Source organism: Nannospalax galili, unplaced genomic scaffold, assembly GCF_000622305.1.
Source record: "Nannospalax galili isolate Female #2095 unplaced genomic scaffold, S.galili_v1.0 scaffold1463, whole genome shotgun sequence".
NCBI classification, from domain to species: Eukaryota; Metazoa; Chordata; class Mammalia; order Rodentia; family Spalacidae; genus Nannospalax; species Nannospalax galili.
The window spans coordinates 496145-516595 of record NW_008349596.1 but is presented as its reverse complement, the minus strand read 5'-3'; positions in this window follow the sequence as shown (position 1 = coordinate 516595).

The following is a 20451-nucleotide window of genomic DNA, read 5'->3' as shown; positions in this document are numbered from 1 at the left end:
CGCCACTCGGTCCCAGGTCCTGGCGTGGCGGCTGTGCAGCGCCCAGCCCGGCTCAGCTCCTGCGCCGCCGCCTCCGCCGCGCGCTTCGGTGCTGCTGCTGCTGCTGCTGGTGCTGCTGCCGCCCCGGCCGCTCCACTTCTACAGACTTGATTCTTCGACAGCCTCGCACGGCGCCTGCGCGGCCCCCACCCCTCCCGCTCGCGCGCGCGTCCGGGTGCTCCCGCCCTCCTTCCGCGTGCGCGCGCAGGAGGCGGGGAGGGCGGCGTGCGCGCACGCGGCAGGAGCGCGTGGCCAACTGGCTCGACCGTGGCCCAGGGCGGTGTCGCGGACCTGCTGCGCTGCAGGTGTGGGGCGCAGGTCACCCTACGGTTCCTCTGCGTCGCCGTACCCACTACCCAGCCAGGCCGCTGCACCCTCCCCCATTCCCCGCTCTGTGCTTTTGGGTTAAATCGTGCAGACTTGTTTTACGCGCGAGGCCACTTTGTCACTTGGTTTCCTCCGATCTCCTCGGATGGGGGACTTCAGACTTAGCGGGGCGCACTTAGGACTTTTTGCAAGAGTGCCGCTGGGCCTAACTGGCGATCAACACCCTTTCCTCTGCGCTGGCCTGGAGGGGACACATGGCCCCTGCCCCTTTAAGTTTTACAAACTCGGGAGGGAGAGCCAGACGCGCTCAGGCCCCAGCTTCCTGCGAGGGCGCACACCCACCAGGACGCACAGCCACGGAGCGCCCACCTGAGAGCTCAGCTCCGCCGCCCCGCCGCCTAATGTAGGTCCGCGCAGCGGGCGCATGACGTGGGCACGAGACGCCGCCAGTGCGCACGCTCCGCGCGGACGTACCCACCGCCCGGGGCCTTGGGGCCTCGCCGAGAGAACGCACATTCCTGGGATCCGCGCTCCGCAACGTGTCGCGTCACGGCGCAGGCCCCGCCCCCGACTCCAACCTCAGGCGCTGCGGGGCGGGCCGAACTTGGACTCCTGGCGGGAGGCCGGAGGCCCTGGCCTCTCTGCTTTCCCTGTGTGCCCTGTGCGCGCGGCAGGCTGCTGGACTTGGCCCTCTGTTGTCTCGCCTGGCTTAAGCCTTAGCCCAAAGGGCGCAGATCTGCCTAGCCACTCGGCGGCTCCCTTCTCCTGTGGGCCGTGCAGACGCTCCTAGGCTGGACCGAACACGGAGTTGTACTCTGATCTGGAGGAGGGGTTGCTGCTTGTTGTCTGTGCTTGGTCACTCGGGGCTGGTCGCTTTGTTGGGACTTACACACTTCCGCTCTGTGTAAGTGCATTGGAGCTGCTTTTGTTGGGAACATTGGCCCACTTCTCTCCCAGAGACTGGAATGAGCTGGTTAAGTGTGGGAAGAACAGGGTACTAATTATATTATCTTTCCTACAGCTGGATTGGTAGGTGGAAAGGGAGGGGAAAAAAAAAATCCTGCTGACGTTTCTCTCCGGTTGCTATTGAAAATGCCAGGTTGCTTCAAAGGATAACCACAAGAGGAAACACGCCCCGTAGAGAAACAGTTCAGGGAGCCTGCCTAGAGCACAGGAATAAACCTGTTGGAGATGGCACAGTGTGCTGCCAGATGCCAAGGGCGTCCACAGGCTAACCTTGAATATCTTCTATTGGGGCTTTCCAGAGAAGGTCCACCATCGTCCAGGACCTCCCCATCTCCCCTTCCAGTTATAGTCTTTCGCCCTCTCCAAGCCTGGAATGGGGCCCACCCGGATCCCTTCCCAGAAGCAGCTGGTGCCAGCTGGTTTGGGCACCTGCTCCAGGACCTGTCAGCCTGGTCAATGTCTTACGAGACCCTGCGCTTCTCTGGAGCTGGTGATTTTGCCCGTAGAAACACTGAGGGGAGATGAAACTACCCTGGCTGCAGTTTGCCCTTAAGAGATGGCCCCACTGGGCAAACACTGAAACATATTAAACAGCACAATTCAGGATTAAAGCGTGGCCTGATTAAACCCATTTACCTGCAAATGCCCTGAATGCCCTCCAGGGAGAGCCTGCCGCTCTATCCCAAAATAGAATTACTGAGGCACAATGTCTGCCTTGAGAAATGTTAAGTGTGTGGGGATGTCTTTGTACAGCAGAGCCTTACTTCTCCAAAAGAAGAACATTTCCTTTAGATTTCACACAGCCCGCTTCATGTCGAAACGCAGCTCTTGGAACTTCTCCCCGGAGATGCCTGCCTGCTGGAAAATGGAGAGGCTATTTCCAGATATGGGCTGGCCTACCATAAAAGGAACCGGGCTCCGGGGGATTAAGGCAAGCCCTGGATCCAGGGCAGCAATTCCTTATATTGTATTAGGAGTCTTTCATGCTGCCTGGCCTTTCATGTAGCTCTGGAGCAGTTTTTATCGAGATCTGCTAAGTAAACATAGCTTTGTTTTTGTCTTCCACCCACTGCCCTCCCTCCCGGCACCGACTGGGGTTGGATCCCATCCAAAGCGGCTGCTGCTGGAGTTACAGCCTGCCTCCTCCACACACAGGAGCAGGGTTTCTGGGGTGAGGCAATGTGTCTGCAATTCACAGAGACAAGGCAGGAATTGTAATTGTAGTTCATCATGTGATGACTGAAGAAAGAGGAAGTTGGTATGTTTTAGTCACGTAGACTCTGCCCTCTTGCTTAAGGTTCCGGGTGTTCCCAGAAGAGTCAGGTTCAGCTTTGCCACTCAGTCAAGGTTATGGGGTTGGCTGAAGCCTGTCCGAATGCATTCTTAAGTGGACAGGCAGGCAGATGCAGTGGCCAAGGTCAGCAGAGGAGGGGTGGAGGCTGGCGCTTAAGCAGAACACGGAAACCTGTGATTTGTCTTAAGGACTAAAGGAAATATTCTGCAAGGAGAAGTCCTATGGAGACAGATGAAGCAACGGTTTTACCAGCTGTAATTTAAGTTTTTTTTTTTTTTAAATAGAGCTCACAGGTTAGCAAAAGGCTATTGGTATGACAGGATACAGCAATATGGCTCCAAAGATAAGCTGAAGGGGCAGTTCTGAGGGACAGCCCAACAGGCAAAGCAAATCTGAGCCCCTCAGCCACAACTGGACATTAATGTCTGAATTGTGAATCTGCTCCCCAGGCCTCACTGCAGGTGAGGTACCCACAATCTACATGGCAGGATTGAGTTATCAATTGCTAGACCTACATGGAGCGCTGCCTCCAGGACCCCCATCAGATTGTGGGTGCTGTCCACCACGGTGGTTCAAGTTCATGAGCTCTACCCTGTATCCAGATGTGAATTCACGGCTCTCCTTCTATAGAGTACGGCTTTGAATGACAGGCTGGGGAGATGACTCAGAGTAAAGGCCTTGTCACTCAAGCCTGAGGATCTGAGTTTGAATCCCCAGGAACTATGAAAAGTGAAGCACTGTGAGTCCAACCTCACTGCTCCTATGACATGGCAGCAGAAACAGGAGAACCCCCTGGAAGTTCAAGGGCCAGCTACCTGATGTGCACAGTGGGAAGGGGTAAGAAACCCAGTCTCAAACATGGTGGAAGGTGAGGGTGGACATCCAAGGCTGTCCTCTGACTGCCACACACATGCCTGCACAAATGTGTGTAGGCACGCACAGGTATGTATGCACACAGAAGATAAAATGATGTTGAAACCATAGCAAAACTTTGTCAACTCTGACCTTGGTATCTGTGAGGGAGAAGATAGCTCAGCCCCACGTCATTTGTTTTTCTGTGGTGTCACTGCTGACTCCTTGGACTTTGGCGAAAAGTGCAGTGAAACCAGAAGAGTGTGTATAAACCCAGCATGTTTCCACTTTCAAAATAAAAAGGTCACATTTAAATATATATGTTTTTATGAATGTATCTCCACAAACTGAACAGAAATGAGCCTTTCTTCTAAGCAATGGCGTCTCAATGCCACAATCTCACTGTTTTTCAAATGGCAAATATATATTCTTTTTTTTAGAAAAACTTTCCCTCTGTTTGACCTGAAGTCTCCCTCTCCTGTGCAGAAAATGTTTGGGACTGTAGAGGGGGTTGAATGTGGAGGGTCTAATCAAATCACAGGGACTTGTAATCACCCACACATTTCATTCTGATGCTGCCATCATGTGTGTGTCTATAGTCATACAGGTCTCCATATAGAGCAGAACTAGGGGTCTTGATGTAGGTTAACTACTGACTTGTCAAATTTAAAGAGCTAAGCAAAAAGCAGAGAACATGGACAAAGGAGAGAGTGAGGTCACATCCTTGCTCAGTCTGCAAGGAAATTTTCAGGAGACCTGGAAGAGATTCAAGAGCCATTTGGTGCCAGAACCCTTCTATTGGCTTTTTGGAAAGAGCAGGGGGGAGTGGCCTTTTCTGGAGGCCAGCTGTACGTCTCATTTATATTTAACACATTGCTGGAACCCTTTGAAAGACAGCAGGAAGGTGTATGGATAACGTTTACTACATTAAAATAGAAATACCCTCTCATTAGCTCCCAGACATAAAAACGAGCACTTCCCACATTCATGTTCAGTAGTACTAAGGGAACTGGGATGACCCAATGCTAAAAAAAACTCTAGGTAATGTGACGACATGGTCTTCAGGCACTCATTAAATCTCTCATCCTGACATTTTAAGAAGATATTTCAACCATATATGCCATCTTGTGGGATGACAAGATGGCTCAGCCGCTAAAGGCACCACCACCGAGCCTGATGACTTGAGTTTGATCCACATGGTCGAAGGGAAGAACTGACTCTCACAAATTGTCCTCTGACTGCTCCATTTGTACCCCAGCATTGTGCACCCCCTAAACACAAATATGTAATTTTAAAAGTTAAAAAGAGATTCCATCTTGGCACTGTTTTCATGACTCTCATTAAAAGGTTAAGAGATTTGCCTAAAGTTACATCAAAGGTGACTGAAATCCAATAAAGTCTGGAATATTCTTTTGTTTCTCTCACAGATTTGAGGCTTAGCAAGAGTGTCCACATTTCTAAGTATTTGCAAATAAAGGAGCCATGTGTGGTGGCACATGTCTGTAAATCCTAGAACACAGGAGGCTGAGGAGGAGGAGAAGAGGTGTGAGGCTAGCCTGGGCTACATAGCCCTGGTCTCAAAAACAAAACCAAAAAAACCCCAATAAACCCAAAATGTTAAGAATTGACATATGTCTTTATTTATAGGAAAAGGAGGAAATTCTAGTACACTTCACAGAACCCTGAATCCAAGAAAAATCAGCATTCAGAACAATTGACGGTAACAGGTGAGTGACAGTCACTGAACTCCCATGTCTGGTTGTCAGACCATGTTCTGGCCTTTATGCACCTTAGATTAAAAAAATTGCTATTGGGGTTAGGATGAAAGTCTAGGGGTGATTTGGGTGGTGAAGTACTTTTTACACTCACCAAATTGAAGCGCTGCATCCTCTTTTTTAAAAATTGTTTTTCATGTGCATGAGTCTTTTGCCTGCATGTATGTTAATGCACCACATGCATGCAGTGCCCACAGAGATCAGAAGAGAGTGTCAAACCTCTTGGAACTGGAGTTAGGAATGGTTGTTCCCATCATGTGGGTGCTGGGAACTGAACCGGGGTCTTCTGCAAGAGCAGCTATTTTAACCACTGAGCCACCTCTCCAGCCCCTGCACACCAACTCTTAATGACTTGTGTCTTTAAAAGTAGAGAGAAAGCATGTAAACTTATTTAACTCCCATTGTAAGATTCCAGTGCTGACTCCTTGGCACTCAGAGAGGCAGTGGGTTACAGGGCAACAGAAGAGAAAAGGTGTGAAGTCACAAATCAAGTTCATGGTCAGAAAGGAGCTGTGGGAGCTAGAGAGGCGGCTCAGCAGTTAAGAGCACTAGCTGCTCTTGCAGAGAACCCGGGTTTGATTCCCAGCACCCACATGGTAGCTAACAACCATCCATAACTCCAGTCCCAGGGAGTCCAGTGCCCTCTTCTGGACTCCACAGGCTTTGCAGGACCCTAGTACATTTACATACATGTGGGTAAGACACTCATACACATAAAATAAAGAAAAAATAAAAATAATTTTAAAGAAAAGAAAGGGGCTGTGGGATGCCCAGTGATAGTGTATATGAATAAGCTTTCATGGTTATCACTTCCCTTGAAATAGAAATTAGTATGAACTAGCCTGACTTTTATCTTGAAAACAAAATGTATTGTTGCAAAAGAATGCCCTTTTGCAGAAATATGTGGCCTCTGTTGATGGACTTCTAGTGGCTTACTACTTTAATGTACTTAGCCAAAACAAAAACTGTGGGGGTACTATTTAAAACAACTATTTTGAGGCCAGAGAGATAGCTCCGTTGGTAAAGTGGCACACACTTGTGATTCAGACCCTGGAGAGGTAGAGACAGATGGAGCCCTGAGGCTTGATGGCCAGTCAGCCTAACCTAATAGGCAAGCTCCGTGCCAGGGAGAGATGCCTCAAAAAAGGAGGATGATACCTCAGGAACAATGTTAGAGATTGATCTGTGGTCTCCACATGTACATATGCATACGTGCACACACATCCACACACGTACACCCAACATGAACAGGCACATACGTATACATACAAACACATACAACCCCAGTTATTTTACTTGTAAGGCACATATTCCAATGATATCTGCCATCTCAAAGATCTGAACATTGAACAACATGGTTCTTTCTCCAATACTTTTTCAAATACCCAGTCTCCAAGACTGAGAGAAGCCATCAGTTTTAAGACGAGAGCTCCCTGTGGAAGGAGGCAAAGTGGCTTTTGTGAGCATTGCCCGCATGTGATATGCTTACATATTTGCAGGCAAAACACTCATACACATAAAAAAGAGTATTTATGGAACTGGAGAGATGGCTCAGCAGTTAAGAGCACTGGCCACTCTTGCAGACGACCTTGGTTCAGTTCTCAGTATCCACATGGTGACAAACAACACTCTGTAAGTCCAGTTCAAGGGATCCAACACCTTCTGGATTCTATGGGCATTGCCACGCATGGGTGCACTTACATGCATGTAGGCAAAATGCTTATACACATGAAATAAAAAGAATCAAACTCAGATCGTCAGACTTGGAGGCAAGCGTATTTTTCTGCTGAACCATCTCTCTGGCCCAGAATCTCTTCTTTTATCAAGGCAGTTTAAATATTAATACTACTGGGGCTGGAGAGATGGCTCAGCAGTTAAGAACACTGGCTGTTCTTGCAGAAGACCCGGGTTCGAATCCCAGTATCCACATGGCAGCTAATAACTCTCTGTAACTCCAGTTCCGGGGGACCCGACGGCCTCTTCTGTCCTCCATGGGCATTGCACAACACAGGTGCACTTCCCTACATGTGGGCAATACACTCGTACACATAAAATAAAAATAATAAATAAAATATTAAAAAAAGAAATTGTGAGCTGAGATTTATTAATCAGAGCCAATCTCTGTGTGAACTGGCACATCCTCTCCTGTGCCCACATGATGATACCAGGGGGTGTGCAAACCACAGAAAGAACTGAAGTTCTGTAGACGTAGAAGGAAGGAGAATGCTCACAGGGCAGAGCTCCACAGCGAGAGCCTAGCAAGCACACACTGGTGGGGAGAGTGGTGAAGTGCGCTTCCCTGAGTGGCGGCCTAGGAGCGCCTGCTCACTAAAAAGCTTGTCACACAAGGAGGAAATGCAAATACCAGTGCCCTCTGATGGATTTGCTGGCAAGCCTCCCGGCCCTTCCAGCAAATTCCTATAGGAGGAAGTTGGTTTTGAAGCATGCCTGGGGACTACACACACGTGGACTTTCTGGGTGTTGTTTTGCGTTTCATAGGGAGGCAGATTATAATTTTTGTCACATAACTTTTGTTGTGTCCCCTTCCCTATCTATATCTGTCTCTGTCTGATTATCAGAGCAACTTAGTGTTTTCAGCGAGGATGGTTGCGCTCGCCCGTCTGTCCCTTTGTGCGCTTGGCAACTGAAGCACCAGAACAATAAGGAATTTGTCTGGAACAAAGAAAATCCTCAGCGAAACCCCAGAATTCAGGTTTCCCAAGCTGCCATTCTTTCTTTAGCCCATGGGTGGGCTTACCTCCTATTTGTATCTTCTTCCTGGGTTCTTTTTTGCGTTCATGTAAATATCTGGGTGGGAGACTGCTGGGGGCCCGGAGGATCTGCTCCTAGGCCTGTGACTTGATGCAGGACACTTGGGCACTCCTGTCCTGTGTTCTCTTGAGTGGAGGGGGATGATGACCAGCCTTGATGTCATGCCTGCTCTTGAGGCCTCATATGTTGGGTGGGGGCAGTGGGTCTCTACAGAACTTGAGAAACCTCAGCCCAACAGTCTTCTGACCTCCAGGGGGTCACGAAGCACTGCACAGTCCTAGTAAGTGACTGCCCATCACTTGGGGGCACTGTGCCATGCAAATGAATCACAAGGTTAGATGGCTCCCAGGTTATCACATCCTCACAGAGCACCCTGTCTGCTGGTTTGGGCTCTGATCCCAGTGGAGGGGCTGCAGAACTGCGGTCTACACTGAGTTTAAACTAGGCAGGAAAAAGCATCAGTTGTTCCCAGCATTATGAAAAGTGCTTGAACTTTGGTGTGGGTGTGTACGTGTTCATGTGTGCACATCCGTGTGTGTGTGTGTGTGTGTGTGTGTGTGTGTGTGTGTGTGTGTGTGTGTGCGTGCGTGTGTGCTTGTATATGGCGGTCTGAGGTCCACTTTAGGAGTCTTCCTCAGTCACTCTCTGACTTATGTTTTTGAGGCAGGTCTGTCATTGAACCTGGAGCTCTGCCATTCAGCTAGAACAGCCAGCTGGCTGGCAAGCCCCAGGGATCCTTCTATCCGTGTTTCTCCAGAACGGGGATTTCATATGTGCACCACCATACCTGAGCCCTGGGGATCTGAACTCAGCTCCTCATGCAGGCACAGCACACATTTTACCAACTGAGCTGTCCTCTCAGCACCTCAAAACTTTACACAAGGAACTGAATTAATTTACATCATGTATTTTTTAAGTATGTGTTCATGCATGTATGTATGTGTTATAAATATGAAAAGCTTAATATAATATACATATTTTTATATATACACAATTGAACTTTATTCTTTGACAGTTTCATGCATCATATTCACTCCTCCATTCTCCTCCTGACACAGTTGTCTCTATATATCATTATAATTTACATTTATTATTTATTTATTTATTTATTCTCTCACTCATTTGTTCTGGTGTGCATGTGGAGGTCAGAAGACAATGAAAGAATTGACTTTCTCTTTTTTTAAATTAATTTATTATTTTCATTTTATGTGTATGAGTTTATTGCCTGCATGTTTGTGAGTGCACCCGTGTTGTGCAATGCCACGGAGGTCAGAAGAAGGCTTCAGATTCCCCTGGAACTTGAGTTAAGGACAGTTTGTAGCCACCACGTGGGTGCTGGGAATCTAACCTGGTTCCTTTGCAGGAGCAGTCAGTGCTCTTAACTGCTGAGCCATCTCTCCAGCCCCTGATTTTCTCTTTATGTGAGTCTGGGGATTGAACTCAGGCCATCAGGCTTGGTGACAAGTTCTTTTACCTTCTGAGCAATACATGTAGAAATACATGCACATTATATATAACAGGTAAAGTGTCATGAGCTTGCTAAACCAGAAACTGAGATGAACACAGACTATGCAAGAGGCCCTTAGGTGGGGCTGCGTATAATAGCTCAGTGCCAGAGAGCTGGCCTAGCATGCACAATGTCTGGGGTTCAATCCTCCACCCTGCAAAACAGAACAAAAAGAAAAAAGAGGCCTTTCAGTAGAAAAAACAACAAACAAAAGCCAGTTCTGTACACCGCCTGGCGTTCTGCTGACTAGATCAGCAGGGTGTGGAAACTTGTGAGGTTTTCTTGGGTATTCCCACCCAGGATTTTGCTGCTTAACATCTGCGTGGCCTCTGTGGGGACTGTGTCCTGGATTCATAAAGAGCCTTGTGAGAATAAGTTCAAAGAAATCAGAAAAAGCAAAAAAAATTTGCTTTTCAAAAACTGGGGGAGGGGACACACTTATGTGTAGAATTTGCTTCATTTCAAATGTTTTTTATAAATCAAAAAGAGGCATCCCAGGGGCTGGAGAGATGGCTCAGCAGTTAAGAGGACTGACTGCTCTTGCAGAGGACCCGGGTTTGATTCCCAGCACCCACATGGTGGCTATGAACTGTCCTTAACACCAGTTCCAGGGGAATCCAAAGCCCTCTTCTGACCTCCGTGGCATTGCGCTATACAGGTGTGCTCACTTACATGCTGGCAATACACTCATACACATAAAATAAAAATTAAAAAAAAAAAGCATTCCAGTTGCTTTTTATATAAAGGTCATTTGAAGTATTTTAACAGAGTCCTCCAGAATCAGACTCCCAGATTCCTTGAATTCACAGGGTGGAAAAAGACTCAGTAGCCCGCAGCTGTAACAGGAGACATTTCTTTTAAAAGCTTGGGATGCCAAAACCCTCTCAGACTGAAAACATGTCAGGACAAGCCTTTTTGGGACACTGTCAAGTGGTTTGGGCTCCGAGTTCTACATTCCGTACTTTTGAGGTTGTTTTCTACTGGCAAGTGGCCTCAATGATTTTCATGTGGTGGTGTTCAGGCCAATCTTTCCTGTTCCAAGAAATAAAAACCCTGCATCGTGAAGTGTCCATATTTTAGCATAAGATCATGGACTGCTGGATTTTTTTTCTTTTTAGGATTTATTTTTAAAAATTATGTGTATATGTGTGTGGGTATATGCCCATGTGAGTGCAGGTGCCCACAGAGTCCAAAAGAGGACGTCAGAGCCCCTGAGCTGGAGTTACAGGTGATTGTGATTGGGTGATGGGGACTGAACTGAACTCAGGTACTCTGGAAGATCAGCAAGCCCTCTTAACTTCTGAGCCATCTCTCCAGCCCCAGCCCCATTCCCCCCCCCCTTTTTTTTTGAGACAGGATTTCATGTAGCCCAGACTGGCCTCAACCTCACTATGCAGATGGGGATGTCTTTGAACTCCTGACCCTCCCACCTCCACCTCTTAAGTGCTGGGATTCACAGGTGTTGGTCACCATGACTGCTTTTTTTTTTTCCACCTTAAAATAGGGATAAAACTCAGAGCTTTGTGCATGCTAGGCAAGCACTCTATCAAAATGAGCCCAACCCCAGTCCATGTTGGGTGTACTGCAGTCAGTTCTGTGAACTTGATCACAGTTCTGAACTAGATAGAGGCTACAGCACAGCCCTGAGAACATGGTACTCTTCAGCTAACTCCCCCTTCCTTGCAGTGAGGTCAGTGCAAGGACATTTTCACCTCAAAAGACTTGGGGAGGTGGAGGAATTTTCAGTCACTTCAGCTCTTCTTTTGGATGAAGACTGGCATTGGGCTAAGGGACAAATAAACAAATGGACAAATGTGTGGTGTTTTCTCATCCTGACTTAGAAAAAAGTCTTGTTGCTGAGCCTAATGGCACAGGCCTGCAATCTAGCTTTTTGGAGCCCTGAGGCAGGAGGGTTGACAAATTCAAGGCCAGCCTGAGTGACTTAGTGAGACCCTGTTTAAAAAGTAAGAAAAATGCTGGGATGTAGTCAGTGTTAGAGCGCTTTCCTGGCTAGTGTGCACAAGGCCCAGCACTGTGGAAGGGAGGGAAGGAGGGGAAAAAATGAGGGAGAAAGGAAGGGATGGAGAAAAGGGAGGAAGGAAGGGGAAGGAAGGTACCACATATTCCTCATGTAAGGGAGTAAGGACCCCACAAAGTCCTTCTGTTTGGCAAGGCTCTGATTCATGGATTGGAGAATTGCACTAATTAGTGCACTGAATAGCCCAGACCTGCCTAAATTAAACAGCAGCCCTCTGTCCCTTCTGCCCCCCTTCACCATGACTGCAAAGAATCCATTTCAGAGGTGCCATTATCTGCAAGACACAAACATAGGTAGTTGACTCTAAGCCCTGTCCTCATTTCATGATTATAGACCACGAAGTAGCGATGTTTCAGTATTTCTTGCAGACCAGACAGATTTTTAGCATGAACCCAAACATGGGCACAATCCTATATGATGGTTAAAAAGAAAAAACCTCATTTGATTTCAGAATTATTACTACCTTTCATTTTTATCTTGGACAGGGTTTTTCTATGTTCCCAGGCTAGCCCTGAACTCACTGTATTCCCAGGCTGGCCTCAAACTTGCAGCTGTCCTTCCGCCCCGACCCCCCCTAGGGCTGAGATTACAAGTGTGCAACCATCTTCATACCCAGTTGGGAACTATTTTCTAATTGTTCCTTTTATTGGGAAATTTTCCAGAGGTTGCATTTATTTATTGTTTATTACAATGAGAAACTACAACAGGACAGATGTAATAGAGATGGGGTTCCTTGAAAGCATTTCATTTTGTAGACCAAGAATACAACTTTAAGCCTTTTTCATTCTTTTATTTCAGTCCATAAAGTATGATATTTTAGTGAAAGCCAATACAGCCATACAGAGGAAATGTCAGCTACTTCCTTGAGTCTTTCGTAGGTGGTATAATTAAAATAATTCCATGGTGAGGTTTCAACACCTTGCATTGAGCACTTTTGTTAAGGAAGTAATAATAATAACCTTCCAGGAAGAGGGTCGTCTGTTAAACCTTCCACTGCAGAAATCCACTGCAGACAGTGTTATTAAAACACAGGAAAAGTCCAAGGTCATAAGGAACTAACAACCAGAAATATGATCTGTCACAGTTGTTTAATGGATAACCCACCAGCTATATACTGCTGTATTATCTTGAGTGTTGGGAGGTTTGTGGTGAGGATTCAATACAGTGGCAGTATTGCATAGAAATATTGTAATATTGCAATTATATTCTTGTTTAAGCATCTAGTGAAACCAGCTAGCCAGAAAGAAAGTGGAAATAGGTTGATTTGCACACAGTACTGCTCTTTTGTTAGCCTGTTTTGAAGCATGCTGATCTAGTTGGTATACTTTTCTAGCTAGCCCTGATGGTGATTGGTCTCTCCCAACTATGACTTAAAATTTTGAATTCTTTGCTAAGAGTTTGAATGGCTTTCAGATGGATCTGCTTAACCGTGGGCATCAATTTTGCTTTCCAGAGATTTGGTGGTGTGGTGGTCTTGAGACAAGATTTGAGCACACACAAGTGTTAACAGTAGCTGGGACGGGACGGAGGTGGGCAGTTGAGAGACGGGAGCAGAAGGAGACCAATGAGTGTGTGTGGGGGTGGGCAGCAGGAAGAGCAGGGTCTAGTAGTAAGTGATGAGTGGAAATGCTAAGATGTGATAGGTCTGGGGACATGTTCAGTCAGTAAAGTACTTGCACCACAAGCATGAAGTCCTGAGCTCCATACACAGGAAAAAAAAAAAAATTATGTGGTGGCATGTGCCTGAAATCCCAGTGCTGAAGGGAGCCAGGTGGTTCCTGGGGGCTCACACTTGGCAAGTTCAGGCCAATGAGAGACCCTGGCTCAAAAACCAAGGTAGATGGTGCCTGAGGAACAATACTCAAGGCTGTCCCCTCACTCCATACACATGTGCACACATGAACCTGCACACACATAAATACATACACATAATGTGAAAATGGACTTGATTTTTACTGCAAATCAAATATAAATGTATTATAGTCATCCAGGGCCTCTTGAGAGTTCCCAAGGCTGCTTTGGGAAAATGGCTCCAGCTTCCTGTTTGCTTATGGCTGTTGCCTCCCCTCCTCCCCCTCCTCCTCTTCCTCTTCCTCCTCCTCTTCCTCCTCCTCCTCTTCCTCCCCCTCTCCTCCTCCTCCTCCCCTCTTCCTCCTCCTCTTCTTCCTCCCCCCCTTCCTCTTTTTGGTTTTGCTTGCTTGTTTGAGACAGGGTCTCACTATGTAGCTCTGGCTGGTTTGGAACTTGCTCTGTAGACCAGGCTGGCCTTGGTCTGACAGATCTGCCTGCTCCTGCCTCCCAAGTGCTGGGATTAAATGTGTGTGCCAGTTTTGCTTAGGGTTTCTGAGGAATCTGATTTCTCCAAAGGAAAGATCTCAGCAAGTCTGATTCCAAAGAACAAATGTGGCCGAGTAGGAAGAGCAGACCTCCCTCCATAGGCACGTGAGGCATGTCCAGGAGTATGATCCCACCGCAGTCTGCAAGCCAGCATCTGGAAAGACAACAGCATACCCAGAGCCCTAGGCAGACAAGCAGTGTCTAGGCAAGCAGTGGAAAGAGTCTCAGCCAGGTGCTGACCAATCAGAGTAAGGCCACAGCTGAGTCCAGTCTTAGGACAAAACTGTTCTTCAGGGACTGGAGCTGTGGTTGATTCTTGCTGTTACATTTGGTGGGGGAGTTTTAAACCACAGAAAATGCATGCTAGTGGTAACTTTCTCCCTAGACAGTTTCACATATTTAAATGTTTATTTTAATTTTTCTAAATGATTAAGGAAAGTGAAGTATGCTGAGTCACAGCCCTACAATCTGAGATCCCTTTCTGTATGCTTAGGCAGTGTGATTGCCCACGTGACCAAGACTTCTGCTAACACTCCCAGCAACCTCAGAAAAGACCTTGAGAAACACTTAGGCTGGATGACTGAGAACGTTCTGGAGAGCTGAAGTCTGGCAGAGAGGGCAGCTGGAGAAACAGAGCAGCACATGTAGAAAAATGCTTTGTGACTATGCACCTCACAGAAAAGGTCTGAAGGCTCAAGGCAGCCACATGACCTGACAGCCCACTAGGTGCTCTTGTCTCTAGGACTGTGTCATCTCCCTGAACCACAACAAACACAGCATCCTCCAGTGCCAGAGGGATGATTGTGCAGAACAATCACATCTTAAGCCCAAGGCTGGGATCCTATAGTTGACCCTGTCCCATTTAGCTGTTACTATGATAAAACATGCTGACCAAAACCAACCTGGGGAGGAAAGGGCTTATTTGGCTTACACATCCTAATCACAGTTCATCCTTGAGGGAAGCCAAGGCAGGAACCTGCAGGCAGGAGCTGACGCAGAAACTGTGGTGGAATGATGCTTACTGGCTTGCTCCCCTGGCCTGTGCTCTGCCTACTTTCTTAACCCAGAAACACTTGTGGGGGTGGCACCACCCACAATGGGCTGGGCCCTCCCACATCACTCAGCAATCAAGAAAAAAAAAATCTCACAAACATGCCCATAGGCCAGTCGGATAGAGGAAATTCCCCAGTTGAGGTCCCTTTTACTAGATGTGTCAGGTTGACAACTGAAGCTATCCAGCACATCTTGGTTGGTGAGGGGAATTATTCTTGGAACTCATGAAAAGTCAGATTACTGTGATGTCTTAAGAAAAAAAAAATCAACATTTGCAAATCACTGTAGACAGTGTGCTTTATGATAGACCTTTCAAGTGGGAAATGAATATGGTAAATTCTTCTCTTAAACACACATGAAATCTGGTGAGATTTTTGTGCATGTGTGTGTGTGGTACACGCATGTGCGTGCACCCAGGCATACATGTAGGTCAGGTGTCCTGCTCTATCACTTTCTTCTTTAATTCCCTTCAGACAGGGTCTCTCACTGAATGTTCTAGTTTGCTTTCAATTACTGTGACAAAACACTGACCAGTACCAACTTGGGGAGGAAAGGGTTTATTTGGCTTACATCTCCCAGGTAACAGTTCATCACTGAGGGAGCCCAAGGCAGGAACTCAGGGCAGGAATGTGGAGGCAGGAGCTGAAGCACAGGCCATGGAGGAATGCTGCTTACTGCCTTGCTCCCTTGCCCAAGCTCTGCCTGCTTTCTTATGCAACACAGGCCCACCTGCCCAGGGGTGGCACCACCCACAGTGGGCTGGGCCCTCCCACATCACTCAGTGATCAAGAAAATGCCTTACAGACATGGCCATAGGCCAGTCTAATGGAGAAAAGTCCCTAATTGAGGTTCCCTCTACCCAGGTGTGTCAAGTTGACAATTAAAGCTCTCCGAACACTGAACTTGGAGCTAGACTGGCAGCCAGCAAGACCCTGACTCTGCCCCTGCCTTCAACAGTGCTGGGGTTATAGGCCTGCCACATCTGCTTTTTACGTGGGTGCTGGAGATTTGAACTCTGGTCTTCATGCTCGCATAGCAAGCACTTTTAGCTGCTGAACCGTCTCCCAAGCCTCTTAAATGAAATTTTTTTACTTCACAGTGACACACACTGGGCGAAGTCTTGAAGGCAGATAGCCTGAATGTCACACACAGGCATGGCAGGAAGGTGACATTAGCAGAAAAACCCAGTCATGAGGTTTCCATCAGTCCCTCCCTGCCAGCATCATTTCCAAAGTAATGGACGGGGATGTCTGATTTCATGTCAGTTATCCTTTATAACCACTCCTGTGGCAAAGGACCATTTTGATCTGTTATTCAGAAAGAGTATAATTGGCTTCCAGAATATTCTGTAAGGGATGCTGTATCCCTTAGGAAAAAGATAATCCAGCATGTAGTCACACTCAGGCTTTCAAATGAACACCTCGTATGTCTGGAATTTACCACAAGAATAATAGTAAGTTCCACTAAGATACCTAAATAGTATATCTTTTTCTCCTCTTTCTTCCTCCCTCCCTCTCTCCTTCCATTCTTTCCTTTGTTCTCTCTCCTCTCTCTCTCTCTGTCTTTTCTTTTTCTCCTCTCCTCCCCTCCCCTCCCCTCCCTCCCTCTTCTTTCTCTCCTCCAGCATATCTTGCATTTTTACCTCTAAATATTTATCCCCCATCCTCCAGGTCTTCTGAGAGCAGCTTAGCTATTACCTCATTAGCTTCCTCCCCTCCCTTCCCCTCCCCTCCCCTCCCCTCCCTTCTCTTTTCTTTTGACAAGGTCTTACACTATGTAGCCCTGGCCGGCCTGGAACTCACTACATAGACCAGGCTGGTCTTGAACGTACAGAGAACCACCCACTTCTGCCTCCTGAGTGCTGAAATTAAAGGAATGTTGCTACCACACCCTGCCTAAAATAGTATTTTTAATTTGGGGGGGGTATGTGCATGGGTTTGAGGGAGCATAAGAAAGCCAGAGGACAATCTCAGGTGTAATTCCTCAGGTGCCACCCACCTTAAAACATTCTTTTTTTTTTTTATGCATTGATTCTCTCTCTGGCCTGGAACTCACCAACTAGGCTGGCTGGCCAATGAGCCCCAAGGATTCTCCTGTCTGTACCTCCCCAGCAATGGCATTACAAGTGTATGCCACCACTCTTGGCTTTTTTTTAAAAACATGTTTTTTAAAAAAACATGGCTTCTGGGGATTAAACTCAGATCCTCATGCTTATCCTCACCTTATCAACTGTGCTATTTCTCCAGCCCTCCTACATGGTATTTGATTTCTGAAAAAGTAACTGGCATGGCTTTATGAAAGATGTATGTGGTTGTGCTGAGGCTGGTATGAGCCCTTCTCCCCACCCTTACCCACAGGTTCCGTAAAGCTGCCCCTGCCCACCCAGCTCTCTTCAGTAGGTCTTTCAGCCTCTCCCATGGTTTCACTACCACTTCCCTGAAGCTGTGGCGATAGCAGAAGCAGCAATTACTGTATTCAACAGGAATCAGACCCTAACTTCATAACCTGGTCATTATGGCAATCATGCCTCCAGGCTTGTTTTCAACAGGGAATGCACATTTCCCAGACACACTGTCATTACCAGGAAGAGAGGTTTGTGGGCCCACTGCACAGGCTCCAAGCTTGATAAGGTCAGGCCTTTAACTTCTGATTAGGGATGGAAGATTTCCTCTTAGTTACTCAAAACAAAAACCAAGTACTTCCAGGTTGAAGCCAAAGCAGGCATTTCTAAGATCAACCAGCTATTCATCCACTCATCGCCACACTTCAGGACCATTAGCCTTCCGTACCCACTGCTCCATGGAAGTGGTTATCACCAAAGGGGACAGGACTCACAGACTGTCTTCAAGAGAATCTTTGCACTAATCTTTCATCTGTCACCTGCCACTTTGACATTCTTGGATTCTTTTCCTCATTTTTACTGTTTTATTTTTTTTGTTGTTTTTGAGACAGTGTCTTGTTGTGTAGCACAATCTGACTTTAAACTCCTGATCCTCTTTCTTAGCCTCCCAAGGACTGGGATTATAGTCATGTGCCACTAAACCTGGCTCACTTGAGTCTTCATGTTCAATCCTGTACCTATAGAAGTCTTTCCCTGTGTTTTCACTTTGTGTGTTTGCACCTCGACTCCCCATCTCCTCCAAGCTCTCCATTCCATGTGGAGTGAAGTTGGCCATATCCATGGACTCCATATGTTTGGGCTCCATATGCGTGAAGTCCATGTGAATGGGCTCCACATCTGTAGGCTCCATTGCATGGGTTTCATATACATGAACTTTGTATGCATGTGTCTCATGTGAATGGGCTCCATATCCTTAAACTGCATATTCCTGGATTTTGCATTTGTAGATTCAACTGACCTTGGGTTAGTAATACTGTATTTAGGAATACCTGTTGAATAGATGAATGATAAGGTCATTATCAATTCAACAGAATCCAAAGAAATTTGTCCTTAGTACCAAGCACTTGCACAGTCTGCAAATAAATCATTTCTTTTCATTGATACATTATGCTGTAGCTTTTATAATCAATATTTCCTTTTTATACAATAGTATTAATATTTTTTAAAAATTTTATGTGCGTGAGTGTATTGCCTGCATATATGTAAGTCTACCCATGTCGTGCAGTGTCCCCAGAGGTCAGAAGAGGGTGTCGGATTCCCCTGGAACTGGAGTTACAGACAGTTGTTAGCGGCCATGTGGATGCCGGGAATCAAACCTGGGTCCTCTGCAAGAGCAGCCAGTGCTCTTAACAGCTGAGCCATCTCTCCAGCCCCAGTAGTATTAATATTTAAACTGTCTTGATAAAAGAACAGATTCTGGGCCAGAGAGATGGTTCAGCAGAAAAATATGCTTGCCTCCAAGTCTGACGACCTGAGTTTGAGCCCCAGAACCCACATGGGGGGAAGGAAGAAACCAACTCCTGCAAGTTGTCCTCTGACCTCCACATGTGTGCAGCTGCACACACCCCTCCCCTACAAAATAAATGCAAAAAAAAAAAGAGAATTTTCACATTCAATTATAAGAAATAATACCATGATCCTGTATACCCTTTATTCAATTTCCTGAATGGTAACAACTTAGAAAATTATTGTACAATCTCTTAGGAGAGTGACACAAACAATTACCTTACAGAGCCCTGCCATTACTGTAGGCAGCCCCCACATAACCCTCCAGACCTTTGCCTGCTTCCCTCCTTGCCTCAGCCCTCTCTCTTGACCCTTGGCAACCAGGAAAGTGTTCTCTGTGTTTATAATTTTGTATTTCACGGATGTTCTATAAATGGAATCGTGCAGTACATAAGCCTTGGGGGGCCACCTTTTTCCTTTGACTTAGCACAATTCCCTCAAGGTTCATCGAGATTGCTGTGTGGTACCAGCTCACTCCTTATTTGCAAAGTTGTATCCCATGGTGTGGCTGCACTATGGTTCTCTGGCTGTTTCACATACATAAGGATGTCTGGGTCTTTTATAGCTTTAGGCTGTCACAGTAAGGCTGTTTATAGGCATGCAACTACTTATTTTTACAAATATTTCAAAAATATGTTCTCTTCATCCATCTTGTCTTTTTGTCTTAGCAGGCTTTCTGACGGAATGAAAACTGATCATTTTGATGAGGTCACATTCATTTTTTCCCTCTATGTGCCATGCCTTTGGTCTTTTTTTGCCTAGCTTTAGCTATCAAACACGTCTTCCTGTATTTTTTTCCTAAGAGTTTGAAGGAGTTGTATTTTAGATTTGAGTTTGCAATCTATTTTGAGTTAACTTCTGAATGTAGTATAAGGTTGTGCTTGAGGGGTTTGGTTCTTTGTCCTGTTGATGTTGCTGTTGTGGTCCTTGTTTTCATTCTGTTCTTTGCCTCTGGGTATCCAGTTGTTCCAGCTTCAGCATTCCTTGATGGGCTCTTTCCATTATTAAATAGCCATTTCATGTTTGAGAAAAATCAGTCGCGTGCACACTTGTGGGCCCTCTAGCCTGCTGGGGCACTTCTCTGCTCTCTGTCCACTTCTCTCCACTAATATCATTCAGTCGTCCTGATTGCCATAGCTTTATGGTATCAGCCAATGTGGTATTGCACACTATTCCTTCTCTAGATTGTTTTAACTATTCTGTCTTGTGCCTGTCCATATGAATTTAAGAATAAATTGTCTATGTCTATAAAAAGTCTTCTGGGACTTTGTAAGTAGATAAAAAGTCTTCTGGGTTAATTTAGGGAGAAATAGCATTTATTATGTCGAATCTTTTAATCCATGAGTATTTCTTCTTCATTTTCAGTTATTAGATTTCTATTATTATCACATGTGTATGTGCATGTGAGTGCAGGTGTGTGTGCTCCATTGCAGGAATATGGAGGTCAGTTGACAACTTTCAGAACTGGTTCTTGAATCCGCTTGTTTAGGCAAGGTCTCTCTTTCTGTCTCTGCTCTGGCTGGCTTACAAGCTTCCAGGCATGTCTCCTGTCTCTGCCTCCCATCTTGCTGTAAGAATGCTGGG